This window comes from Schistocerca americana, chromosome 1, assembly GCF_021461395.2.
Source record: "Schistocerca americana isolate TAMUIC-IGC-003095 chromosome 1, iqSchAmer2.1, whole genome shotgun sequence".
NCBI classification, from domain to species: Eukaryota; Metazoa; Arthropoda; class Insecta; order Orthoptera; family Acrididae; genus Schistocerca; species Schistocerca americana.
The window spans coordinates 841,206,427-841,232,425 of record NC_060119.1 but is presented as its reverse complement, the minus strand read 5'-3'; the positions used below and the strand labels follow the sequence as shown (position 1 = coordinate 841,232,425).

Genomic DNA, 25,999 nt, shown 5'->3' with positions numbered 1-25,999 from the left:
GCGCTGTAGATGAATAAGAAATTTGTCGCAGCCTATCCCACAGCCCGGTGATTTCGGCGAACCAGATGACTTTCACACAGTTTCGTTTCTGGATCGTAACAGCGAAGTCAGCTTTCATCAGTAATGACGTCGGGATGTCGTGCACTCAAGTTAAGTGGTGATGGCACTGGCGTAAATCTCGCCTGTATTCGACATCGTCCAACGATCTTCTCTTGCAGTAACAGCAAGAAGTTGCGATTCAAGGCGCCAACCGAAACGAATCGCATGAAGAAACAGGGTTTCCTTTAATGTGTACGAACCATAGAAATGCAGTAGACTGCGGAAAAATGTAATCGTTATATGCCTACTGCAACATTTTCGAACATTCGGTAGCGTTTTTCTGCAGATAGTCACAATGCTGGACTGCTTATGCGCCGTACGTTCTTTTAGCAGTGTTGTGCGGACCCTTTCATTTCATTTCATTTCATTTCGTCAATCTTTATTATCTATGTAAAAATGAAAACAACACGATATTCCTCTGTCCACGTCCCCTTCCCTTTAGTGGTAGCACTCGCTGATCACAGACATAAGTGATGCGGGCTCTACGGTAACTCTTGTGTTGGCCCGTTGTTAGAGGATCTTGGCGTGCGTGGCCATGTTTCTTCTTCTGAGAGCGGATGAGGTCGTAAGAGTCCTACCGTGGCACAAAAAGCGTGACATGCTGCCCGGCCCATTCCAGGAAAGCTGCGTTACACTTCAGCAGCGTAATACATTGCCAGATTGCTGCCCCTTGAGACACGTGTTTCGACAAAACTTTCCACGGCTTCATTTTATATTCCGCCTAGAGGAGTTATTATGGAGGAAGCCATCCGTAAGCCGAGTTTTTGCCTATATCCTATTGTCATAACTAGCCGTATGTTTCACGTTGCAGCCTTGTATATTCCGTCGTGACCAGCCTGTTAACATCTCGCACATTTCACAGGCCTTTCACGTAACATCATGTAGCGTAGCGAGAGCGTTGTGTATTTTTGATGTCCATCCATCAGAAACGTCCGCCGTAATTCACAAATAAAAAAAAGAAATTTACATTTTTGTTTCCGTTGAGTTATTGATCATCTGTCTGGGACGTTTTGTGTGAGCATATCACGAGGCAAATGGAAATACTGAATTATGTACGCCGCTAATAATACAGTGCGATGTGAATAAATGGACACGACTTGAGAATTGACATGCATGCATTACTGGCGAATTTCCTATAGATTAATTTTCACCATTTTCTACTTGACATTAACATAGAGTGTTTGACATATTCTGTATCTAGGCAATGACTCCCTCATAATCAACAAAGTTTTCCAGTGCCTTCCTACGAATATTGGTTTAGCCGTGTATAAATAAAGAATAATGAAGTATTTTTTGGCTGTTTTCGTATTAACGCAACAGGCTAAAATAAGATGCCATTATGTATTATCTCGACCGTAATGGAAGCTCTATTTCTTGTACGGAAGAGAAGTACATCTTCAGCAACAGACGTTACGTGTAAACGGTATTAAGCTTTCCGCAGTTAGTTTCGAATGTGCGCTGGCTGAACGACTCTCGGAAGCCTCGTTAAGAACTGCAGTTTGTTATGATTTCATCTCCACGGTCATTTCGCACGATGTACGTTGTGTGACTGTTCTTGGTACGTACGCAGTGCATATTTTTTTAGTGTTTATCCCTTTACTGCTCAATACCTCTCTTGTAGCATGAAATGGCACTCACAGTTCTCAGCTTCAACTCGTAAGTACTATCACTTATTGCGTAATGTTAGAATAACAAACTTGTTTGTGAGAAAATTGCAATGCTTTCAAACACGAAAGCGCTTAGCCTTTGTCACATAGACCTCTTAGGCGATAAAAATGCGTTATCCAGGATCCAATTGTGTTCCACAGGCCCTTGAGAAATTTTAAAATAAAAATGATGGCCATATTATTCGCTTAGTGACTACCATTTATTCTGCTGGTAGATTAATACCAATTCATAGGATCAAAATCTTTCACAACGACTGTCAAGGTTGCGTAACAGTTGGAAGTAAAGATTACAGAGCGTATTATCACCACAGACCTTATTTTTTGGACGATTTCAGACCAGGTTTGTAGGATTTTAGGTCTAGATCGTATGGCGGTAGTAAAAGGGAACGATTTTCTAGCAAACATTTTGTCAATGGTATAAAGAGGAGAAGGTTAGTGAATCCTTAATTAATGCTAAAATTTCGACTCTCTTTATCTCTACGTGTTTTTAATTTTTTTTCTGTCGATTTGTACATGATAGTTCGAAGTATTCCTGTTATTGTCACTGAGGATTTTTTTTTGTGAGTCACCAGTCTTCTGACTGGTTTGAAGCGGCCCGCCACGGATTCCTCTCCTGTGAAAACCTCTTCACCTCAGAGTAGCACTTGCAACCTACGTCCTCAATTATTTTCTGGATGTATTCCAATCTCTGTCTTCCTCTACAGTTTTTGCTCTCACAGCTCCATCTAGTGCCAGGGAAGTCATTGCCTGATGTCTTAAAAGATGTCCTATCATCTTTTCCCTTCTCCTTGTCAGTGTTTTCCACATATTCCTATCCTCTCCGATTCTGGGCAGAACCTCCTCATTCCTTACCTTATCAGTCCAGCTAAGTTTCAACATTCGTCTGTAGCACCACATCTCAAATGCTTCGATTCTCTTCTGTTCCAGTTTTTCCAGCCCTCGTTTCACTACCATGCAATGTTGTGGTCCATACGTCCATTCTCAGAAATTTCTTCTTCAAATTAAGTTCAATTTTTGATACTAGTAGATTTCTCTGGACCAGGAATGCCCTTTTTGCCAGTACTAGTCTGCTTCTGATGTCCTCCTTGCTCCGTCTGTCATTGGTCATTTTGCTGCCTAGGTAGCAGAATTCCTTAACTTCATCTGCTTCGTGACCATCGATCCTTATGTTAAGCTTCTCGCTGTTCTCATTTTTGCTACTTCTCATTACCTCCGTCTTTCTTTCATTCACTCTCAATCCGTGTTCTGTACTCATTAGACTGTTTATTCCATTCAGCACATCCTGTAATTCTCCTTCACTTTCTCTCAGGACAGCAATGTAATTAGGGAATCGTATCATTGATATGCTTTCACCTTGAATTTTAATTCCACTCCTGAACCTTTATTTTATTTCCATCATTGCTTCTTCGATGTAGGGGTTGAACAGTTAATCCGAGCACTTCAAATGGTTCAAATGGCTCTGAGCACCATGGCACTTAACATCGGAGGTCATCAGTCCCCTAGAACTTAGAACTACTTAAACCTATCTAACCTAAGGACATCACACACATCTATGCCCGAGGCAGGATTCGAACCTGCGACCGTAGCGTTCGCGCGGTTCCAGACTGAAGCGCCTAGAACCGTTCGGCCACACGGGCCGGGCCAACTTCTGTGAATGCTCTTTTTAGAGATGTTCATTCCTCTTCAACTGCACTGCCTAATGAGATATTCCTTATTGCTGTATCTATAGCGTTAGAGAACTTCAAGCGCGTACCTCTTCATTCCTTAGTACTTCCGTATCCCACTTGTTTGCGTATTGGTTCTTCCTGACTAAACTCTTCAGCTCAGCCTACTGTTCAGCACTACTACACTCTGATCTGAACCTATCTCTGCTCCTGGATACGCATTACAATCAAGTATCTGATTTCGGAATCTCTGTCCGACCATGATGTAATCTAACTGACATTTTCCCGTATCACCCGGCCTTTTCCAAGTATACCTCCTCCTCTTGTGATTCTTGAAAGGAGTATTCGCTAGCTGAAATTTATTACAGAACTTAATCTTCCTCCTTTCTCATTCCTTGTCCCAAGCCCATATTTTCTTGTAACCGTATATTCTACTCCTTCCCCTACAACTGCAATCCAGTTCCCCATGACCAATTGATTTGCATCTCCCTTTACGTACTGTATTTTCCCTCCAATATCCTCATATGCTTTCTCTATCTCTTCATCTTCAGCTTGCCACATCGACATGTATACCTCAGCTATCGTTGTAGCTGTGTGTATGCTGTCGATTGTGGTGAGAACAACCCTATCACTGAACTGTTTGCCGGCCGGAGTGGCCGTGCGGTTCTAGGCGCTACAGTTTGGAACCGCGAGACCGCTACGGTCGCAGGTTCGAATCCTGCCTCGGGCATGGATGTGTGTCATGTCCTTAGGTTAGTTAGGTTTAAATAGTTCTAAGTTCTAGGGGACTGATGATCACAGCAGTTAAGTCGCATAGTGCTCAGAGCCATTTGAACCGAACTGTTGACAGTAACACATTCTCTGCCCTACCTTCCTTTTCATAACGAACCCTACGCCAGTTAAACCATTTTATGCTGTTATTGATATTGCTTTATATTCACCTGACCAGAAATCCGTGTCTTCTTTCCATTTAACTTCACTGACATCTACAACATCTGGACTAAGCCTCTGCATTTCCCTTTTCAGATTTTCTAGCTTCGCTACCACGTTCAGGCTTCTAACATTCCACGCCCCAACTCCTAGAACGCTATCCTTTCGTCAATTATTCCATCTTTTTCTCATGGCACCTCTCCCTTGGCAGTCCCCCCCCAGAGATCCGAATGGGGGACTATTCCGGAATCTTTTGCCAATGGAGAGATCATCATGACGCTTTTTCAACTAGACGCCACGTGTCCTGTAGATACACGTTATTTGCCTTTAATACAGTGGTTTCCATCGCCTTCTGGATCCTCATGCGGTTGGTCGTTGCTGATTATTTTGCCTTTAGGAGCAGTTCTCCACCCCAAAGACAAGAGAGTGCCCTGGACCTCTTTCCGTAAGAGAGTGCCCTGGACCTCTTTCCGTTCCGCCGCCCTCTTTGAAAAGGCCATTGGCACAATGTGGGTGACTTCTTATGCCAGAAATCTTCGGCTGCCAATGTTGATTATTAATAAAAAAAATTAAACGGTGGCGGATTTCGAACCCAGTACCGAGGACGTTTTGATTACTAATCAAAGACTTGACCCTTGACCACAGGTACTGAGGAATAGTGAAGATGAACCGAAACTCACTATTTATAACAATGAAAGGTTGTCTGGCATTTCTGTTTGGCAATACGCTCACACACTGTCACTTTGCTACACATTTTCAGAGTGTAGTGTTTGTGAATCCACGGTTCGTCTGAAATGAGCCACAGGCCCCTTTAATTCTGAAGCATCATTTTTCCATACGAACGCTTTTTTTCTGTTTCTAGGTCTTTTTTTCAATTATGTTCTCTCGTCTGTACATAATGAAGCACCTGTATGGAATAGTTTAACTTCTGCTCGTCTGCATCGCTTCCGTCACCTTCTCTGTCGGCAATATCACACCCTTCTCATTCATATTGACACTAATTACGGAAGATTCCCGGAAGATAGTTTCCTCAATCAGTTTTCGCGCTCGCACTGTGAGGTAACAATGTTCGTTACTTTTAACTGTAGCTTAATCAAATGATTAAGTTAGTTCTCGCTCGAGCCGCGTAACCAGTTCGTCTCGCCAAGTAATAACAGCAGAGTGCGGTTGTGTCTGCGCCGCCTTATGTACCGAGCAATGGACCATTAGGATTTGTTTCCGTTTTTGAGTCTTTCAAATCGGAGTCGACGTCGTCGAATTGAAAATTATCATAACAGAAAACGACACGTTTGTATAGACGCAGATCACTACATCTGGCGCAAGCCTACGCGGAAGTATTTTTGGAAACCACAGTGAAAAGCGCGGCATGGAGAATCGTCCAATCCCCCAATGAGAACCGCTAATTTCCCGTAAAGAACGTTCTACAGTTGCTACTTTTTTAGATTCCGCGATAACTGCTTATAGGCTGCAACGCACACAACTACTTTGGTAACTTTTGTTTATTCGTACAATTCCAGTTCACGTTACGGTAAGAAAATAACTCCGCAAGGTATGATACCCTAAGCAGCAGACTCGCCACTCCTCCCTCTGATGTGCCTTAATGGCACTGAAATTTGTTTATGAGCTTCTTACGCTGTGGTTCGCGATTAATTTCATCGCAGGACACGGCTCCATCACCGTGGACGTAAATATTCATGAGTGAGCGAATTGAGCGGCCGCTGTGTGAGTTTCCGTGTTTGCGCGCCGACATTCCGGACACTGTTGCGCCTCGCCTCGGGTATGAAAATGGTGTCCCCGCGGGCAGAGCGGTAGGCCCGCGAGCCGCCTCCCCCGTGTGTCGACAATAAAATCAATAGGAACGCGAGCCGAGCCGAGCCGTCTCCAGCGGCTGCTGCTCCCCACTCCCTCGCACTGAGGCCTCATGTCGTGTTAAGTCGTGATCAATGCGCGGCCCACCTTGCGCGCAAAATAAACAACTTTCCTCGCAGCTCCTGTTCCTTTTATTCCTTCACCCTCTGCCTCTGCTTCCGCTAGCTCTGCTGTTTACCAGTAACATTCTCAACGGCACTCACTGCATTCTTCTACATCTACATCTACATACATACTCCACACTCCACCATACGGTGCGTGGCGGAGGGTACCTCGTACCACAACTAGCATCTTCTCTCCCCGTTCCACTCCCAAATAGAACGAGGGAAAAATGACTGCCTATATGCCTCTGTACGAGCCCTAACCTCTCTTATCTTATCTTTCTGGTCTTTCCGCGAAATGTAAGTTGGCGGCAGTAAATTGTACTGCAGTCAGCCTCAAATGCTGGTTCTCTAAATTTCCTCAGTGGTGATTCACGAAAAGAACGCCTCCTTTCCTCTAGAGGCTCCCACCCGAGTTCCTGAAGCATTTCCGCAACACTCGCGTGATGATCAAACCTACCAGTAACAAATCTAGCAGCCCGCCTCTGAATTGCTTCTATGTTCTCCCTCAATCCACCCTGATAGGGATCCCAAACGCTCGAGCAGTACTCAAGAATAGGCCGTATTAGTGTTTTATAAGCGATCTCCTTTACAGATGAACCACATCTTCCCAAAATTCTACCAATGAACCGAAGACGACTATCCGCCTTCCCCACAACTGCCATTACATGCTTGTACCACTTCATATCGCTCTGCAATGTTACGCCCAAATATTTAATCAGCGTGACTGTGTCAAGCGCTACACTACTAATGGAGTATTCAAACATTACAGGATTCTTTTTCCTATTCATCTGCATTAATTTACATTTATCTACATTTACAGTTAGCTGCCATTTTTTTACACCAATCACAAATCCTGTCCAAGTCATCTTGTATCCTCCTACAGTCACTCAACGACAACACCTCCCCGTACACCACAGCATCATCAGCAAACAGCCGCACATTGCTATCCACCCTATCCAAAAGATCATTTATGTAGATAGAAAACAACAGCGGACCTACCACACTTCCCTGGGGCACTCCAGATGATACCCTAACCTCCGATGAACACTCACCATCGAGGACAACTCTAGTCTAACGCATGACGATGCACCAGTCAACGATCTCTACCACAATCTTTATTTATGTCTAACAAATCACTGTACATTACGCGCAGTGTACGTAGTCTGATAAGTAGCGTAGCTTTCTTCCAGACTACATACACGCGTCGATATTTACTTAGGAGTAATCTCTGCTTCTGATGTTTCCTTGTTACGAGCCGATAGTGAGACTTACCGCAGAAGTGAAGCATTGGAGCGTAGTGCTACCATATCAGCATTCGAAAGGAGCTCTGTTGAAGTCATTGCCGGATCAGCATTGTCTTGCTTTCCATAAATAACCCGTGGAGAAAAGAAGATGGTTCCCAATTCAAGACGACACCCAATTTTTTCTCCTGACTTGGCGAACAGAGCCACTGCGGATATCGATGAAACATTATTTCTTTTTACTCGGGTTTCTCGTCGCATAGTGACCCGTTGAAGCCTGACAGACAATTCTTACGAAATTGACAAAATACCTATCAAGAAGTCCTCCTGACAAATCTCGACATATATCGCCAAGCAACACATTCTCATTCCCTATATCCATCATAGCTACACATTGATTTAATGTGTGTCACGAGGATTGCTAACCTGTAGCACACAACTAAAACATGTCGGTTGAAAAACTGTTTTCTTAACTCGCGTTCCAGTTGGTCAGCGGTTCTTGAAGTGAAAGGTTCCTGAGGTGTCTGGTGGTGTTAGCACTTCGCTTTTGTTATCCACTGGCTGCGGTGACACAGAAATTTAAAACACTATAATCACAGAGCTACAACGTCCGCAGGATGATTACTGGAATCGCATTTGGGAGCGGGGCTTTAATCGACGTCTGACCTTACTGATGGAAGTTTCCCGCTGTTCTCTGCATCTCCTAAGGCGAGTGTGGTAGTAGTTGCTTGAAAGTCGACATGGGGGTTTTCTTCACCCTCTTAATCAATCCGAACTTGTACTCTGTATGAGTCTAATAATCAGATCTGTAGCCTCAGGTCACTTGGTGGTACACAGTGACGGGCGCTTTCCAGAACCACTGACTATGAGTGGTGAAGCGATCGACAGAGAAGGGCGCAGTTATAACCAGACGTGCTTGCAAATAGTTGAGATTTACCTTGAATTTACCTCACTGGAAATGCCTTTTAAGGGATTTGGGCAATATTTTTAGGCTCAGAACGTTTAAGTTTTTAAAACTTTGATTGAATTCGTCGAAGTGGAAGTTACCGAGAATATTTGCGCTTTGCAGAGTAAATGCTATGGCGATTACATGTGACAAGACAATAGGCCAGATTGAGATTCGGATCTGAATTTCTTCCTTTCCCAGCAGTGTGCTACCGGTTATGAAATGGAACGTCCTCCAGAGAAGCTAAAGATTTGAAGCTGGTCCGTGAAGCGTGCCCTGATCATGTGATTGGTAGCGCCCTCTTGTCGAAAGACAGCGGTCCCGATTCGAATCCTGGTGCAGTACAGAGTTTTAACGTATCACATACACTCGTCAGAAGCAGTGCACGAAGAGTATTATACTGTAACGTATAGGCTATTATTTGAAGTAAACACATTGCCTGGCTGCCATTTAGCACACACGTATTCACTTAGCACGTAAACCACATCACCTACATCAGGATCCGCCTCCTTACGGTAGTAGCTGTGCACTACTGACGTCGTTCAAATGTGTGGGGAATCTTATGGGACTTAACTGCTAAGGTCATCAGTCCCTAAGCTTACACACTACTTTACCTGAGGACAAACAAACACGCACCCATGCCCGAGGGAGGATTCGAACCTCCGCCGGGGCCTGCCGCACAGTCCATGACTGCAGCGCTCTAGACCGATCGGCTAATCCCGCGCGGCTACAGACGTCGTCCATCATGACTCGTTGCTATAGTATTTAAACATCTCGCAGCTTCTACTCAACTGGAAGATGCCACGCTTGGAGAAATAAGTGCCGCTGTTCAGTTTCGTAGTAGTTCGGAGACCAACTATTTTGGTGCGGGACGAAATTTGTCCGATTGCTCTGTGAGCTGAGCACGCCCGGCTTCTGGTAGGTTGGCGATTAGCACTGGGCACGCGGCGCCCGGTCCCATATGGGGTCCACCTCGCACGCTTCTCGTGACGCCTCCCCCCCCCCCCCCCCCCTTCCTCGCTACACCGTGCGGTTACGCCTCTGCTCGACATGTTTCGCGTTGTAGTCACGATTTGTGAACACTGCCGACTCGTGATATGTCGATCGTAAGTGCTGACTGCGTGTGGAAGCCGACAAGTATTTCTTGCACAACGGTATTGCTAAGGTCTGTTCCAGAAATTCAGGTATCTCATATCACCGACTCTTATTACGAGTTTTCTATCCGTCGAGTGTTACTCGTCCGCTAACGCGATCTTCACTTTCCGTATAGGACCGAGATAAAGCATTGTCAAGTACAAGGCGCCAAAGTATAAAAAAAAAATCGCCTGGTGCGGGTAGGACTTGCGCTGTGAGGGTTACGTACAAACTTAATTATGTAACAGACAGTTCATCCATTCTGGGAATCGGGAATTTCGATGATGATTTTTGCCTGTTACGACACTGATACGGGCAAGATATCAGTCCCGGGAATTCCAAGACCTTCGAGAATGCTTTAAGTCCGAAGTCGGATAACATATGACAAAACAAATACATTTTTCGTGTGGCATAATTAAAAATAACCAATTTTCTGGTCTTCTTCTTTGTTAGTACTGTCAAACCTTACTTCTTGCCAAAATTCATGATTCTAGGTCTAGTAGCCTGTAAGTCTCAAAATGAGCGAGTTTTCAAGTATCGAAATGTGTGACATAAGTGACTGTATCTTTTGATTGTATGGTCTTGGAAGCTGCAATTTTTTACACCGCCAAGGGACCGCAGATCTTAGTATGTGACATGAATTTCAACTTGATACGTCTACCAAATCGTGAAAAAAGAGTTTTTAACACTCGGACAGGTACAGTGGCAGAGAGATCATATAAGCGATCCGTTTTACCGATTTAGGTACGGATCCGTAAAAAAGAGGCTACTGTAGAAATGTGTAAGGTAACGATGAAAGATTTCTGAACTGTATAGCCTTTGAAAATAACGCACGAATATGGAACTTTCACATAGCTTAAACTGTAGTCTTCTACGGCAGATTTTTCGATTAGCTAATCGCTCTATTAAAGAGGGTCTTTAAACTCTGGCATGATTCAAAGACCGTTCTAGTGGATAAGTCGCACACCAGCTGCTATCGAGCTGTGGATTTTGAGGGAATCTCCTCTATATCTTGTGAAACGTAAGTCTGTTGGCACAGTGCAGCTTCTTCTACAAGAAATATTACAGAACAGAATAGAATTAAGCAGAAAGACATTGAACTCATATTTAGATTACTGTATGAAAACTTTTTTCTTGTCTTTAAATGCAAAAATTACCAAGATTTATGTTAATGGCCGGCCGAGTGGCCGAGCGGTTCCAGGCGCTACAGTCTGGAACCGCGCGACCGCTACGGTCGCAGGTTCGAATCCTGCCTCTGGCATGACTGTGTGTGTGATGACCTTAGGTTAGTTAGGTTTAAGTAGTTCTAAGTTCTAGGGGACTGATGACCTTAGAAGTTAAGTCCCATAGAGCTCAGAGCCATTTGAACCATTTTTATGTTAATGAATGTCTATTTCCATAAGCTTTAGGATTACATTAACAATGCTTCCTTTTATTTTGAAAGACCGCGATGCGAACTGCAAGATATCACTCACTGTTAACTTTGATTCGATATTATTGTCTTCCTGCATTATTCGTCACCGTTTCCTTTTTTATACGACTTCTGTTTTCCCTCTTCCCTGGATGTACCATACAGATTGTGTCATAATTAATAGCGAAAACTGAGGTGCCTGAAGATGCATGATAACACAAGCGAATACGACATAAAAGATTTCTGGGTATGGTGTCGTCAGGCTCTGGCCGGAAGCCTACGCAATTATACAAGCGAAGACGATCTAGCAAACACGCATCCGAAAACGAGCCTTTCGCTACATAATTGCGAATGATTTGTTCGAGCCGACACTGACAACAATATGAAATATTGTGATAGCTAGTACAAATGTGTTTCACATGTAAACTTATCAACTGAGTCTCATTTAACTGGGCACAAATTTTACCCACGGCATTACGTTAACAACAAATACAAAACTGCTTCAGCTCGTTACACGGTATAGTTTAATGCACACTCGTACTTGTTAGAGGAGGTGTTTCACCTATCGTACTCGCATTTCAACGCAGTATTACACTCCTTTCCGCATTGAGTTAAGAATCCTTTCAAATGTCCCCAGATCATCTCGACAATTCGCAGCTTCAGTTCTTCACACATGTCAACACTTTACTTTGGAGATGACCGCAGACAGAAAGACCCAGACGAATGAGGGCAGGTAATCCTGAGCGCCAAGGTACAGGCTCTGCGCGACCAGTCCACGTCGGACCATACTGGCTTGTTACACTTCAGATACATGTGCACTAACAAGGACAATTCTCCCACTGAAGTCAATGGCAGCTCGTTCCACACATTTGCAGTTATCTCGAAAATGCCTCGTTTGAGTACTCATGTATACTGGAACTTTATTGCTTTCACGTGTGTCAGCTGGGTGCAAGCCAGCAGTTTAGTGTGAAAATATAATTTATAATAGTCGATCTATTTCGTAGCGCGCGTTACAATCCACCAATTGGATGTTGTGGAAGAGGTAGTTCTGCAGCAGGCGGGTCAGGTTTGAGCCGCGCGGGGTATTGCGAATTAACGGCAATCCGCGAGGAGCGACGCGTCAGCAAATTGGCGCATTAGGACGCGGCTGCGCGTCGTCTTGCGCGAGCCGGCTCGCGCCAGGAAATTGACAGATAGCTGGCGAACGCCTCGCGAGCTGCGAGAAAACCGCGATAATTCCAATACTGCCGCGCGCGCCGCGCCGCGCTCATTAGCACGGCAGGGAGGAAATTGTTCCAGATTGCAGCCACCGGAGCCTTGATTTCCGCCCCATCGCCGATGGCACCGTTACCGTGGCGGTGGCGGCCATTGTTTCGCGCTGCTCATCCCACAGTGTGTGACACGTGCATCAACCTGCTGCCTCTCTCTCTCTGTCTCTCTCTTTGTTTGTGTAGTGACAGAGGCGAAGGGGATGGGACGGGGCGTTCGTATCTGTGTCTCATGCGTTTCCTTCTAGCTGTAACACCTCTCTGTACCGAAAATAATGTGATATATCTATTTTTATTCCGTGGTATTCGGAAAGACAGGAACTTTATTTGGAATTCAACTTGGCCTTCCTTGCTGTTACAGAGCTCAGTGGGGCAGTTGTTTGGACATTGAACTCGTATTTTTGTTGAATAAAATTTCATATGTCTCTCGGGCCATTTTGATTCAGGTTTTCTATGGCTCCCCCAAATCAGTACTTTATCAAGGAGTGTATCAACTGAGCATGTGAAGCAGACCATTTGCTTAGCTGTTGTCATTACGGAGAAATTATAAAACAACGCTACGCTGTTTCTCCCGCTATTGTTGTTATTAATACCTCAGGACAGTCAGTGAGTTTACAGCCTGCGAGGCTGACAACAGTGACGCTTAAAACCACAACTATATGTCATATCCGTGAGTGAACATTTTATATGTGTACCATCGTACAAGTCTTCAGTTTTGTTTATCATAATATACCATAGAAAAAAAATACAGCACCTTCAGGGACAAGGTCATTTTACTGACAAGAGAGATGACAGTTAGTTCATCATAGTAGAAGTACATGATAAATTTAGATCAAATGATTCAACAAGGCACAGTTAAGGGCGGCCCAACAGTCGCATCAATAAGAGCTGTACCCCCCTGGTGACAACGCAGGTGTGTATTAAACATCTTGCGCCCTTTATTGTAATCCGGAAATTTTCCTTGCAGGCCCAGGAGAACGAGTAAGTTTCCGCTTCATCATGTCCGATACTTATTTAATTGGCGAGATGTGTGGTGTCACCGCCAGACACCACACTTGCTAGGTGGTAGCCTTTAAATCGGCCGCGATCCATTAGTATACGTCGGACCCGCGTGTCGCCACTGTCAGTGATAGCAGACCGAGCGCCACTACACGGCAGGTCTAGAGAGACGTACTAGCACTCGCCCCAGTTGTACAGCCGACTTAGCCAGAGATGGATCACTGACAACTACGCTCTCATTTGCCGAGACGATAGTTAGCATAGCCTTCAGCTACGTCATTTGCTACGACGTAGCAAGGCGCCATAGCATTTGATATTATTTTATATTGTGGTTATAACATGTACCGTCAAGAGAGATGTTCTACAATTGTGGATTAAAGTTAAGTATTACATCAACTACGTACTTTATTTGGTACTATTAATTCCTTTAACTGTTTCAGACCTCACGCCAATCTGCGTGAGCTTAACGCGTGCCTTTCGGCTTCCTCTCATTGTGACTTGGCTGTCTTGCCAAGTCACAACAAGATGTATGGTGACCTTTCTGACCAGATCAGTTGTTATATACCATGAACAGCAAGTTTCGTCGCAACAGCTGTATGTGAACGTGCATTGTCTAGCTGATAAAGTTCATGTCGTAGGAATGGCAGCAGCACGGGGATAATAGCCTGTGCAATATAGCGGACGCTGAATACTTTGCACTGCAGAAACACCAAATGTGACCGCGAGTTGCAACTGATAGCCCCCCCCACACACACACACATCATGAAGCCTGGGATCGGATCTGTGCGTGGTGGGCGAATGCACTCTAGAATAGGCAGCTCACCAGGTCTGCGACCTACAAGTGTACGTCCATCGATCGTATATACCTCCTCTCCGTTACTGAAGACGTCACAGCGCCACTCCACCCTCTACTGAACTCTTTCACGACACCAGGATAGCCACGCTTGGCAGTGTCTGTGGCAGCCCGACCAGAGACACAAGTTGATCTTAATGTTGCTGCAATTGACAGTTCCCAATGCTACCTGATGACACAGCAGTGAAAGCTGAGACCGGGTTTCGCAACGTCCAGAACATGGTCTACAAGTGTGGGAATGTTCCACAAACCACTGCTGAAAGCAGCGACACATCATCGATACATTGTCCATGTGCAATAGTCCGTCGATACGTCGACCCAGTTTCCCGTGGGCCTGAAGATGTTCAACGGAAGTACATACTCGTTGCTGGGCAATGGTTGTGCCCTCGGATGATTGTTACAAACACTGTTCACCTCGTAAATTCAGCACTGTTACTGCCTGCAGAGTCACAACAGAGGGCGCACGGACAGGGCTCCTGACCGCCATCTGATCGCCAATGGCCGTGACAAATGAATCACTAACACCACAATCCCTCAGTGTGCACATATTGTACAGTGGTGCCACTTATGCATATACAGCGTGGGTAAAATAAAACTGAACTGGAAAACATTTCATGTACCTTAAGACAGGCTAGCCGGTTTACATCATACGGAAGTGGGGCAGATGGTCCCTGATTGGGTTGTATATATTAAACTTGACGAAATTTTTTTTTGTTTTGCATTGCGCCCCTGTATTATGTCTTAACATACTAGCTCTGTCAGGTCTTCAGGTTATCATAATCCTGCATAAACAGAAGCTCTAGATTGCGAAAAATGTTCGACTACCTTAAAAAGTTATAACCTGAAAGTAAACTTCCTGTTCTGGCTTAGTGAAGTGGTTGACAAGGTTACTTTTTGGTGTCGGTGGTTATTTCACAGGTTTAGTTAAGCACAGACAGCGTTGTCAGTGTACGTTCACTATCATGTATCACACGTAACATATTTAATCTGTTTTGAACGAGCCATTTTCTTGCATCGAGCTATTCAAAATGTCTTTGCACCAACTCGATCTGCCACTATTTCAATGACTTTACAACTAGCCTTCATAAGTGGACATGTGTAAATTTCGTAATGAAAGTAATGGATTGCACTAACGTGTCATCGAAGTGCATTTCACAATGGAAAAGGTCCCTGTTTATCCTCCTTCTCCTCATCGTTAACATCAGAGTTCACATAGAATGAGGGGATCGATCAGTCTCTTCTCTATAAACTCGTAATCATCTACATCATAAAACCATGATCAAATCATAATCACCTTCATCATCACCCTGATCAAAACATTTTTCGGCAATAATGTAGAAGCTAATTTCCAAGTGGACATCAGCTTTAAAAATGGCCAACACTGTAGATGGCCTAGGCAGGAAACAGCCATAATAGATCAGTGTTGTTCTTAGTGACACTTTCGCCAACGCGATATGGTACGCTAGTGTCCAAAATTATGTATTCCTTATTACACATAATCGACACAATACGTGCATTGTTTGCTCGTAACGAGCACCTAAATAATCCAGAAGAACATCACACATCGCCACTTCGATTGATAACCATTTATTAGGAGGCACCTGCATCTACAGTCGCCAGTATGTATGAGATGGTCACGCGATTCTTACTCAACTTCCAAGGAATACTTCATTGTGCTACCATCCACTGTTTCCGATCGATCGCTTTTCTCATTTACGTTCCGCATATGTAGTGAGTAAAAAACATATTTAAATTCTTCATCATGTGTCACAAACGTAGTCTTCTTTTGTGTACAGTACTCGAGATTGATCAGTACACTGTTTTCGAAATTTGGTTTTATAGTTTGCAAAATTATTGTGAGCAGCTTCAGTCGATAACAAGTTGAAACCACAGATTTTTTTAATGTGCAATTACTCTGCTGATTTAAATCTCTTATAGCCTCGACTTGCATGATAGTTGATACATAAAGTCTATGCTACATAAGATAAACTGACAACTAAAAACAGCAGAAATGTGTCGCAAACCGAGCAACAAGAGTGGCCCGCTTCAGTGCACAGGGGGTTTTCACGGGACGTAGCCAGCGGGAAACTGAGAATCCCAGCGCCGGCTTCTAGTTCAGCCCTCCACGAGGTTCAAGTGACGAGCAAAAAGAGAGGGTGGGAAACGGCGCGTGGAACATTCATTACCGACCTACAGCTGCTTACAGAGCTCCCCTTGTTCTTTCACTGCCTGCCCCCCTCCCTTCCCCCCGCCTTTCCTTCCTTATTCGCCTCGCTTGTTTTCCCTGGATTGCATTCGTCCTCGCCGTGCTTTCAAAGAAGGGTTTTGTCTTCGCCTTTCCCTAAAATTACGCGACTGACAGGGGTTGGAGTTATTTATTGAAAGTCGAGTCGCTGTGAGGGGACGAATCCGCACCTCAAGCGTAAATTTTTAAGCAGTTTTAAAATTCTGCTCGACTTGTCACCGGAAGGCGTATCGTTTGTTATTTGTGGCCACTCCATTCGTTTGGTCTGAAAGACGAATACAGTTGTACGAAACGAAATAAGTACTAAATAATCACGTCATCAGTTCCAGAAGAGCAAACTGAACTTTCTTTTCCCCTCCTGCCTTGTAGGGTTCGCACTTGATTAGTTTTTGCTCCCCGTGGCTCTTCTCTCTTTGGGCAAGGACTTTTCTTGAAGTTGCTGACGTCACCTTAAGTGACTGTGCATGTGTTTAATCTTAAAAGATAAGCTGAGCCTAGTGAAAGCAGTGGATGCAAATATTCACAAAGAATTAAGTAAAACGTCTGAATGTCCCCTGCCTGAGACTTAATTTCCGATTTCTCACGATGGTAGACGGGCTTCGTGTCAAGTACGTTGTCGCATTCATATATCACACCAGTGACTGTTCATCTCACCAGAATGAGCTCGAGGAGATAAACTGAAAGACGTGAATGATCGAGCGATATGCGTTTAGACGGGCGTAGTGCGAACCGCGAGAGAAATGTAAACCACCGCTGAGAAAAGTCTTCACCCCTCGTACGCTAGTCACATAGATATCGCACATTTATAAGCTTTTATATGAATTAAATAACCCCAGTTTCACTGCGCAGCTGAAAATTAAGGTGCTGTATGACGTGTCTTGTTTCGTTACGCCATAGACACTAAAGAGTGGTTCTGAAATAGACGGAGGACGTAGGTGCACAGTACTGTGACCGCGAAATGTGTGATGTTACGTCTGACATATTTCTTTATGTCACAGTAATATTAGACAAGTACCTCTGCACATCTGCTACCGTTTAGCCTGACATATTTTTGTGGTTTTGCAGGTGAGTTGCAGTCCTTAAAGCAGCCGGTGAGCTTCCCTGTTAGCTGGAGGTAAGTACTATTATGTCCTTTTTCTGCCTCCGTTACTTCTTTCTATATTTATGGACGTTCCCGTTACCTTCGTTGCCAAGATCTCACTCGCTTCTGTAGTCTGCAAGCGATTTTTGAACCCAATACGCAATTTTATATATTATGACAATAGAGAGAGCAGTTGTTTTCAGCCATCGGCAAAGAGAACGATGAAGTTGCAACAAAAGAAGGTAATTTTTTATTACACTGAGGTCACAAACGCTATACTAGTCTGATGTTTGATCACTATTCAGGGACAGCTACGGCTAGGTCTTCCCGGTTTTTCCGTACTACGTAAAGATACTTTTAGGATGATTCTTCAGCCACGCCGCGTCTGATTATTTTGTGCAGCCTTGTGCAGCTAAGGTAGTTCTTCGTTCCTATCGACATCTATGCGTATTGCATGTTAAACCATTGAAGAAAAAAAGTCACAGATCAATTCAGGGACATTAATGGCCAATATACTGCTCCTCCATAACATTTCGTCCCATGAACGTCAAATGGTCTGTAAGATTTGTTATTAAGAGCTGTTTAATGAGCTAGTTAAAATATTAGGACACAATGTACTCGGGAGCTATGCCCAAGGAGCTGATCGTACTACAGGACCCTTATTAGCAGTGTCACTCTCACGGAGGATGCGTTACCACGTAATTTAACACATTCTCTTTAGTGCCTTCCTTTTTATTCCAAATAATGCTGCGGCCCTCAAACTCGCAGTATGCGCAGCTGGATGCCTGTGTTAGTCGGCTGCGTAAACCATTAATTTTTCTGCGTTGTTACGCGCATCACGGAAAATTAAACAAAACACGAAAAACGCAGCTCAACAACTCGTGCAATGATCGTGGTTAGCAGTGCGTGACTAACTGGAGCTCCCTGCATAAACAAAACTAATGGCGGCGCGCGTGGAATGCGACGGCGTCTGCGCGGCTAAAAATAGCTCCCCCGCCGCGGTCCGCCGTGGCTGCCGCCGGGGACAACACACACGTAGCTTTTCACCTGACTGCCTCCGTTCGCTATTACACGTAATACCTGAGAGCGCATTAAATATCCCAAGAAATTACGGGGTAATATACAAAGATGCGAATGGCCGAATCGTGTCTAGTCCGTTGCGCTTGAGCACTAAATCTGATTCTTATCATTACGTTTTTATATCGCCCAATTAAATATGCCTCGAAATACCATACAGTTATCGGCAATAACGAGGCATTACGGCAGCGATTTATGGCGTTGCCGTTGCAGACGAAGAGTGGCAGTCGTCCCGACCCTAGTCTCTAGCTGTGCCGTGATTTTTACCGGCACATTTACTTTTTAAAAAGATCAGATCACAAATCCACATCAAATTTTAAATCTGCACAGCGCAGTTTAACATGAGTAGTGTAGCGAACAGTTTGAGGATACCAATCCACCACCTCTCTTTTTCGTTAGAATACGGGAAGAAAAGAGGAAAAGTTGAATCTACAGGATAGTGACTGCATAGCGCATGACAGTCCTACACAACTACATATTTGCATAAAAAATGGTAGCGTACCGGTTAAGGTACCAGGGTCATATTGTGAAGGAGCGGATTCTAAAATCCTGTCAGCAAATCTGATAGAAGCTCACTGCTGTTCCTCTAAACCCACCGTCTCTAGCCGTATCTGATCCGATTATCTCGATGTCGACAGGTCGGTAAATTCTGATAAAAATGCAAAATATATCAAGGATAACAAGATTATACGTTTTAAAGTAGTGCACGAGTGGAATATGAAAGTAGTGCAATGAAACAAAGTGTCATAGATGGGAAGACGGGACGAAGAGTTCGGGCCGATTCTCTCAACTCTCGTTTTCCTACATTTGCCTCAACATTGAACACGAATATCGCATTCAAATTCTTTATGGTTCTTTACCTGTCTCTCACTCTGCAGATACCTTAGCACGTACAAATCCAACTAAAATCTAGTAACACACAGCTTCTCGACAGATGGCGAACTTCATCGTCAACTACTACTGTCTGACCTAACGGATTGCAGATAGACTCTTCGTGGTGTCCTGAACGATGGAGGAGAGCTGTCACGCCTTTGTCTCTGAGTTGTAGGATGTCTGTCGTAGTGTTATTTCTTGCTTTGTGAGACACATTTATTCTTGACAGTTTAGATATTTGCTGTGTATGCTGAATAAGTGTGGAACAGCAGAACAGTGCCTATGTATTCACCATTAGCTTTTTTTATCTGCCAAAGCGTACGAAATTCTGCAATAACAGGCACACGAGACAAACGAAAGGCCAGTGCAATCTATTCTACTATCATAAACTACTTGATACATGCACTGATAGCATATGGTGCAACGCTACTTGTGAACGAGTTGTCGGTCAAGCAACCGACCCAGTATATTATCTTAGCAGTGAGGATTCACGTAAAACGATACGCTGAGATCCGTATCACATTCCGGAGCCTGCAATTGTTTGCATTAGTAAATTCATCGCGGTGGATAAACATATTTTGCAATCAACTGGCAAAATCTTAGTCTTCTACTGTACTTTTTAGTTCAAATGGCTCTGAGCACAATGCGACTTAACTTCTTAGGTCATCAGTCGCCTAGAACTTAGAACTAATTAAACCTAACTAACCTATGGACATCACACACATCCATGCCCGAGGCAGGATTCGAACCTGCGACCGTAGCGGTCGCTCGGCTCCAGACTGTAGCGCCTAGAACCGCACGGCCACTCCGGCCGGCTGTACTTTTTGCCCTTAATGTCAACGTAATTAATCTGGGGAGTAATGTGTATGCAAACAATACATCTTCATGTAAGGGAGAAATAGATGAAAGGAAGGCAGGAGGAATGTCCCGTCGACGATAAGGTCATTACATGTGTACAAGGTTAGGTTGGGAAAGGATATCGGCCGTACACTTTTCGAAAGAACAAATCTAGCGTTTACCTTAAGAAATTTGGGGAAACTACAGAAAACTTACATCTGGTTGGCTGCAAAGCGATTCGAAACAACCCCCCCCCCCCCCCCCCCCCCAGTGGAAGTCCAGTTCCTTGGGGAAACTTACACGGTTCTCTAAGCAAGGTTAGCCCAGTACGTATCTCAAGTGAATTGAATACTGAGACACTTTGTTCGTTTTAATGTATTTAATGGTGTAGGTTTTGCACTCTGTGACTGTCTTTCTCAAATTAATTTCAATAAGCTGTGATCAGTCTCTATGTGAAGTTTTCAACAGAGTTAAATTTACGTCGCTGATTGAAATGTTGGTCGTATCAGAAGCGATGCGTGATACCGCAATATCTTTTATTCGCTCTCTCTCCGTCCATAATTTTTTAACACGTCATGTTTATTATTAGTTTTTCGAAATCCGTCTTTGTTGCCTGGATTTCAATTTCATCGCTACTGCGCGACTTACACCGAGGTGGCAAAAGTTGTGGGATACCTCCTAATATCTTGTCGGACCTAGTTTTGCACCGCGTAGTACAGCAACTCAACGCGTCATGGACTCAACAAGTCGTTGGAAATCTCCTGCAGAAATACTGACCCATGATGCCTCTATATCCGTCTATAATTGCGAAAGAGTTGTTGGTGCAGAATTTTGTGCACGAACTGATCTCTCGATTATGTCCTTTAAATGTTCGATGGGATACACATCTGGCGTTCTAGGTGGCTACTTCATTCGCCCGAATTGCCCAGAATGTTCTTCAAAGCAATCGCGAACAATTATGGCTCGGTGACATGGCGCATTGTCATCCACAAAAATTCCATCGTTGTTTGGGAACATTAAATCGATGAATGGCTGCAAATGGTCTCCAAGTAGCCGAAAATAACCATTTCTAGTCAATATTCGGTTCAACTGGACCAGAGAACACAGTCCATGTCATGGAAATATAGCTCACACCATTATGGAGTCACCACCAGCTTGCACAGTGCCTTGTTAAGAACTCGGATCCAAGGATTCGTGGGATCTGTGCCACACTCGAAGTCTACCATCAGCTCCTACCAACTGAAATCGGGATTCATTTGATCTGGCTATGGTTTTCCAATAATTTAGGATCCAACCGATACGGTCACAATGATGATGATGTTTGGTTTGCAGGGCGCTCAACTGCGCGGTCATCAGTGCCCGTAGAAAATCCCAATGTTTATACAGTGCAATTTTTACACTATCCTGTCTAGCCACTTTCACGAATGATGATGAAATGATGAGGATAACATAAACACCCAGTCCCCGGACAGAGAAAATCCCCAACTTGGTCGGGAATCGAACTCGGGACACCGTGATCCAGAGGTAGCAACGCTAGCCATTATACCACGAGCTACGGACATACGGCCACGAGTCCAGGAGAGGCGCTGCAGGCGATGTTGCGCTCTTAACAAAGGCACTCGCGGTGTTAGTCTGCTGCCATAGCCCATTACCGCCAAATTTCGCCGCCCTACCAAAACCGATACGTTCGTCGTACGCCCCAAATTGATTTCTTCGGTTATTTCATGCAGTATTGCTTGTCTGCTAGCACTAACAACTCTACGCAAACGCCGCTGCTCTCGGTCGTTAAGTGAAGGCCGTCGTCCACTGCGTTGTTCATGGTGAGAGATAATGTCTGAAATTTGATATTCTCGACACGATCTTGTCACTGTGGAGCTCTAGATACTGAATTCCGTAACGATTTCCGAAATGGTATGTCCCACGTGCCTAGCTTCAACTACCATTCCGCGTTCAAAGTCTGTTAGTTCTCGTGGTGCCGGCCGAAGTGGCCGCGCGGTTAAAGGCGCAGCAGTCTGGAACCGCAAGCCCGCTACGGTCGCAGGTTCGAATCCTGCCTCGGGCATGGATGTTTGTGATGTCCTTAGGTTAGTTAGGTTTAACTAGTTCTAAGTTCTAGGGGACTAATGACCTCAGCAGTTGAGTCCCATAGTGCTCAGAGCCAGAGAGTTCTCGTGGTGCTGCCATAATCACGTTTGAAACCTTTTCACATGAATTACCTAACTACAAATGACAGCTCCGCCAGTGCCCTTTTATGCCTAGTGTACGCGATACACACTACCGCCATCTGTATACGTGTATATCGTTTCCCCTGACTTTTGTCACCTCAATGTACGTACGTGACATACATGAATGAACAGTTTGAGACCACATCCCCGTGTTAATATTGCATTCCCCTCTAACTGTACCACTGTACCAGTACTGCCAGCAACTGCCACACTAATGAGCTAATGATGGCTTGACACGAGTTACGGGCCGAAACATTTGTTGGAAACTTGAAAAAGTGAACGGCTCCAATTTATTTCACTTACTGTTGTGTAAGGATTTTGTGATTCTATGAGCCCCCTGACTCCTGAGTCATCATAATAAATATTCATGAGTTCTGTAGGAGGAAAGGTCGAAGAGTAGTGGGAGGGTAAGGAGGAAACACTTATCAAGAACGCAATAACGTGTTCAAATTGCCTGAATCATTTACCAGTTTTTGCAGAAAGGTTACAACATTTTCATGTATTTATCTAAAATGTTGAGCTGCATACCGTACTGTAGTTTGCTAAAATTTTCGGCGGCTAGAAATAAACGGTTGTGTGCCGACGAGACTCTGGAGAATGCAGTGCAGATAAGGAAAATCACATGCTAGAGACGAGGTCGCCGTGCATCCCTTCGCGTGCCCCTCGTCGCCGTTAACGGATTTTGCCGTGTAACTGGGACACGAGCGTTACTTTCCCTTGCCCTTCAGCGCTGCTGCCAGATGGGGTTTTTGTGTCGTCATGCTTCCTCCGTGGCATGCGGAACTTGTTTCTCTGGAGCTAATTGACACCATTGGGGAACCTACATTATTTCGGGACGCGAGCTCAGTGATGAGTTACATTAATGGACAGAATACCTGCACGTTTCTCGTGCCGAGTCTTCTCAGACTTCATCAGCCGAGGTTAATGTCGTGACATCGCGGCCTTCAAATATTTTCGGAAATCTAGACATCATTTTTTATTTGTCACAGGAAACACAAATATTGATAATATTCTTATTTTGATGGTAACTCACCTTAATGTTCCACACACTACAAGCCTGAATGCTTTGAGGAGTTTTACACTGAGAACGATGCAGCTCCCGTTTCGTTTATTCTCTATTGTCATATTCTCTATCATCATCTCTGTCATATTCTGTGTCTAATTGCAAAATAGGAACTTTCTTCCCCTGGCCTCAAAGGCGACAACTGTTTGACAACTGAGGTCATATCCAAGACAACAGATTCGGAATGTGCCCTTTATCCCACCTCTTTGTTTTATAAAATGTAATATCTGACGAAGACAGGACAAACTGTGTAGGTAATATTCGTCCGCCTGATTTTCCATTGGGAAAATCTTTGTACTGTATGGCCATAAAAGGTTAACACATTTTGTAAAATTCGTTGCTTCGTAAAGTTTTGATGCATTTTCTCCTTTTGGTAATATTTTTCCTTTCGCGGGAAAATGTTCGCAAGAATTTCATTGCCTAACAATACAGTTGCTCTGATCATAATAACAAATACAGCAAGTGATAACAATGACGTTCAACCAGAGTAAGAATATTTAACAATAAAAGCAAATAAACAGATAAGACCACTGGACTATTCCATCAGACTGAGCTGACGCTGATGCTGGTCGTCAGTTCAGGACCTGTCCGACCATTCTTCTTACAGTTAACTGTAACTATGATAAGTTACTTCAGGCAGACAGTGGGAAGTTTCGTTTAACAAAGTCGCGATCGATTAAATTTATCATATAAGTCTCTAATGTCCGCGACAGTGACAATATTTCAAACGCAAACACCTTCCTACCAGACTAATGGGAATACACGGGGACGAAAATGCAGCGTTTGTACATACAACGTTCGTGGACTCAGCGTTTGAAATGAAACGTGACGTTGGCTTTCCGTTCCTCTGATTGTCTGTTCGAATGTCGCCAGTTACACTAAACTCCCTTCTTCGTAGAACAATAGGACGCTAGTTCGCCGACCGTCAACCGCTCGAGGGGCATAACTGAATGGGAGTACTGGAGCATATCGCTATCTATGCCATTCATGTCCGCTTCCGACACAGGAGCCGTTACACCCCAACTAGCTGCTTTGTTGTCCACAAGAGATTGGGTGGACCGCTTTCCAGTCCTCCCACTAAGGAAAACACCTCTGTTGCACGGGGATCGAATTCGGGTCTTACATATGGTTATCAAACACCTAACTTACAGACGGCATCACAGTGCTTTTCTTCATTTTCTTGACACCTATACTTGCGGTCGGGTTGGCGCGACGTCAGAAGCGTTTACTGGCGTCCTGCCGAAGGTAACGTCAGATGTGACTTCGGATTCCCCACGTCCTTCGAAAACCTAAATCAAGGCGGCCGGACGCGGGTTCGAACCGTCGTCCTACCAAATGCGAGTCCAGTGTGCTAACCACTGCGCCACCTCGCTCGGTGATCCTTCTCTGTCTGACTGTTGACTTTTCCCAGGGCTTTGCTGCGATGGGTCTCTCTTTTCAACAAGTGACCATCAACTCGCACCTGGCCTCCGCCGTTGTAAGACAGGTAGATATTTCTCTCTCATTTTATCTGTGATGTTGACAATCTTCGTGTTCCCTTTTATACCTGGTTTCTTTCCCAGTTGAGCACAATTGTTCACACACAGAAGTTGAAAATTATTGTTACACCTGCATGACTTTCCCCACTACACTAAACCTTATGTCATGTACATTCAGAGTACAATACCCCCCTGTCCCTTCCAGCTTTATAGGAATTTTCCTGTCAGATGGTAATCCTTACTCGAAACTTCATCCAACTAGATTTATCTATATACAATTGCTTTCTTTCTCAAGGCCGACGCTTGCGCAAAATCTTTCGAGAGGTATTGCAACTTATCCACTTTGCCAATTTCTACAATTATGGCGATAATGTTCTTTTTTTTGTCTGATGTCACGTTCCATACCTTCTGTTTCGCATTAATGAGTTTCTTGTAGTTGGGTTTCCAAGATTACAACAGCGCATTTACTCTGATGCTGTATAAGGGGCAATCAAATAAAAACGAGACAGATGGGAAAAATTAAGTAAACTGTTTATTATTTCAAAAGTAATCATCGTAACTGTTAATAAATTTCTCCCACTGTGAGACGAGGCGTTCAGTGCCTTGATGGATATAGGTTTACGGTTGCCTAAGGAGCCATGATTGTACCCAGGCGTGAGCCTCTTCGTCCGAAGCAAATCGACGGCCAATGTCTTTCTCCAGGGCTCCAAAACTATGGAAATCGCAGGGTGGGCGATCGGGACTGTATGTAGGATGTAGGTGGGCCCACATGTTGCCTACGCCGCAGAAGCTTCGCTGAGGAGGCCTTACACGTCCTCCATACGCGATTTCCATATCCTTGGCGTCCAGAAGAATGACGTTCGTGGCCGTCCATTTGCTTCGGACAAAGAGGTGCACGCCTGTCTAGAATCAGGATTACGTAAGCAACCGCAAAC

The 25,999-nt window shown here is 44.4% G+C and overlaps 1 protein-coding gene across 5 annotated transcripts in view; it reads left to right on the top strand.

Moving 5' to 3' along the window:
• The window catches only part of LOC124613262 (TOX high mobility group box family member 4-B-like), a 487,372-nt gene that overhangs the window by 235,382 nt on the left and 225,991 nt on the right, over nucleotides 1-25,999 (top strand). For 2 of the 5 annotated variants that reach the window (XM_047141969.1, XM_047141962.1), the window contains exon 2: nucleotides 17,496-17,544. The exons of the other annotated variants lie outside the window; for them this stretch is intronic. The gene's annotated coding sequence lies outside the window, so the exon portion shown is untranslated. The remainder of the gene's footprint in view (nucleotides 1-17,495; nucleotides 17,545-25,999) is intronic. 5 annotated transcript variants of the gene reach the window in all.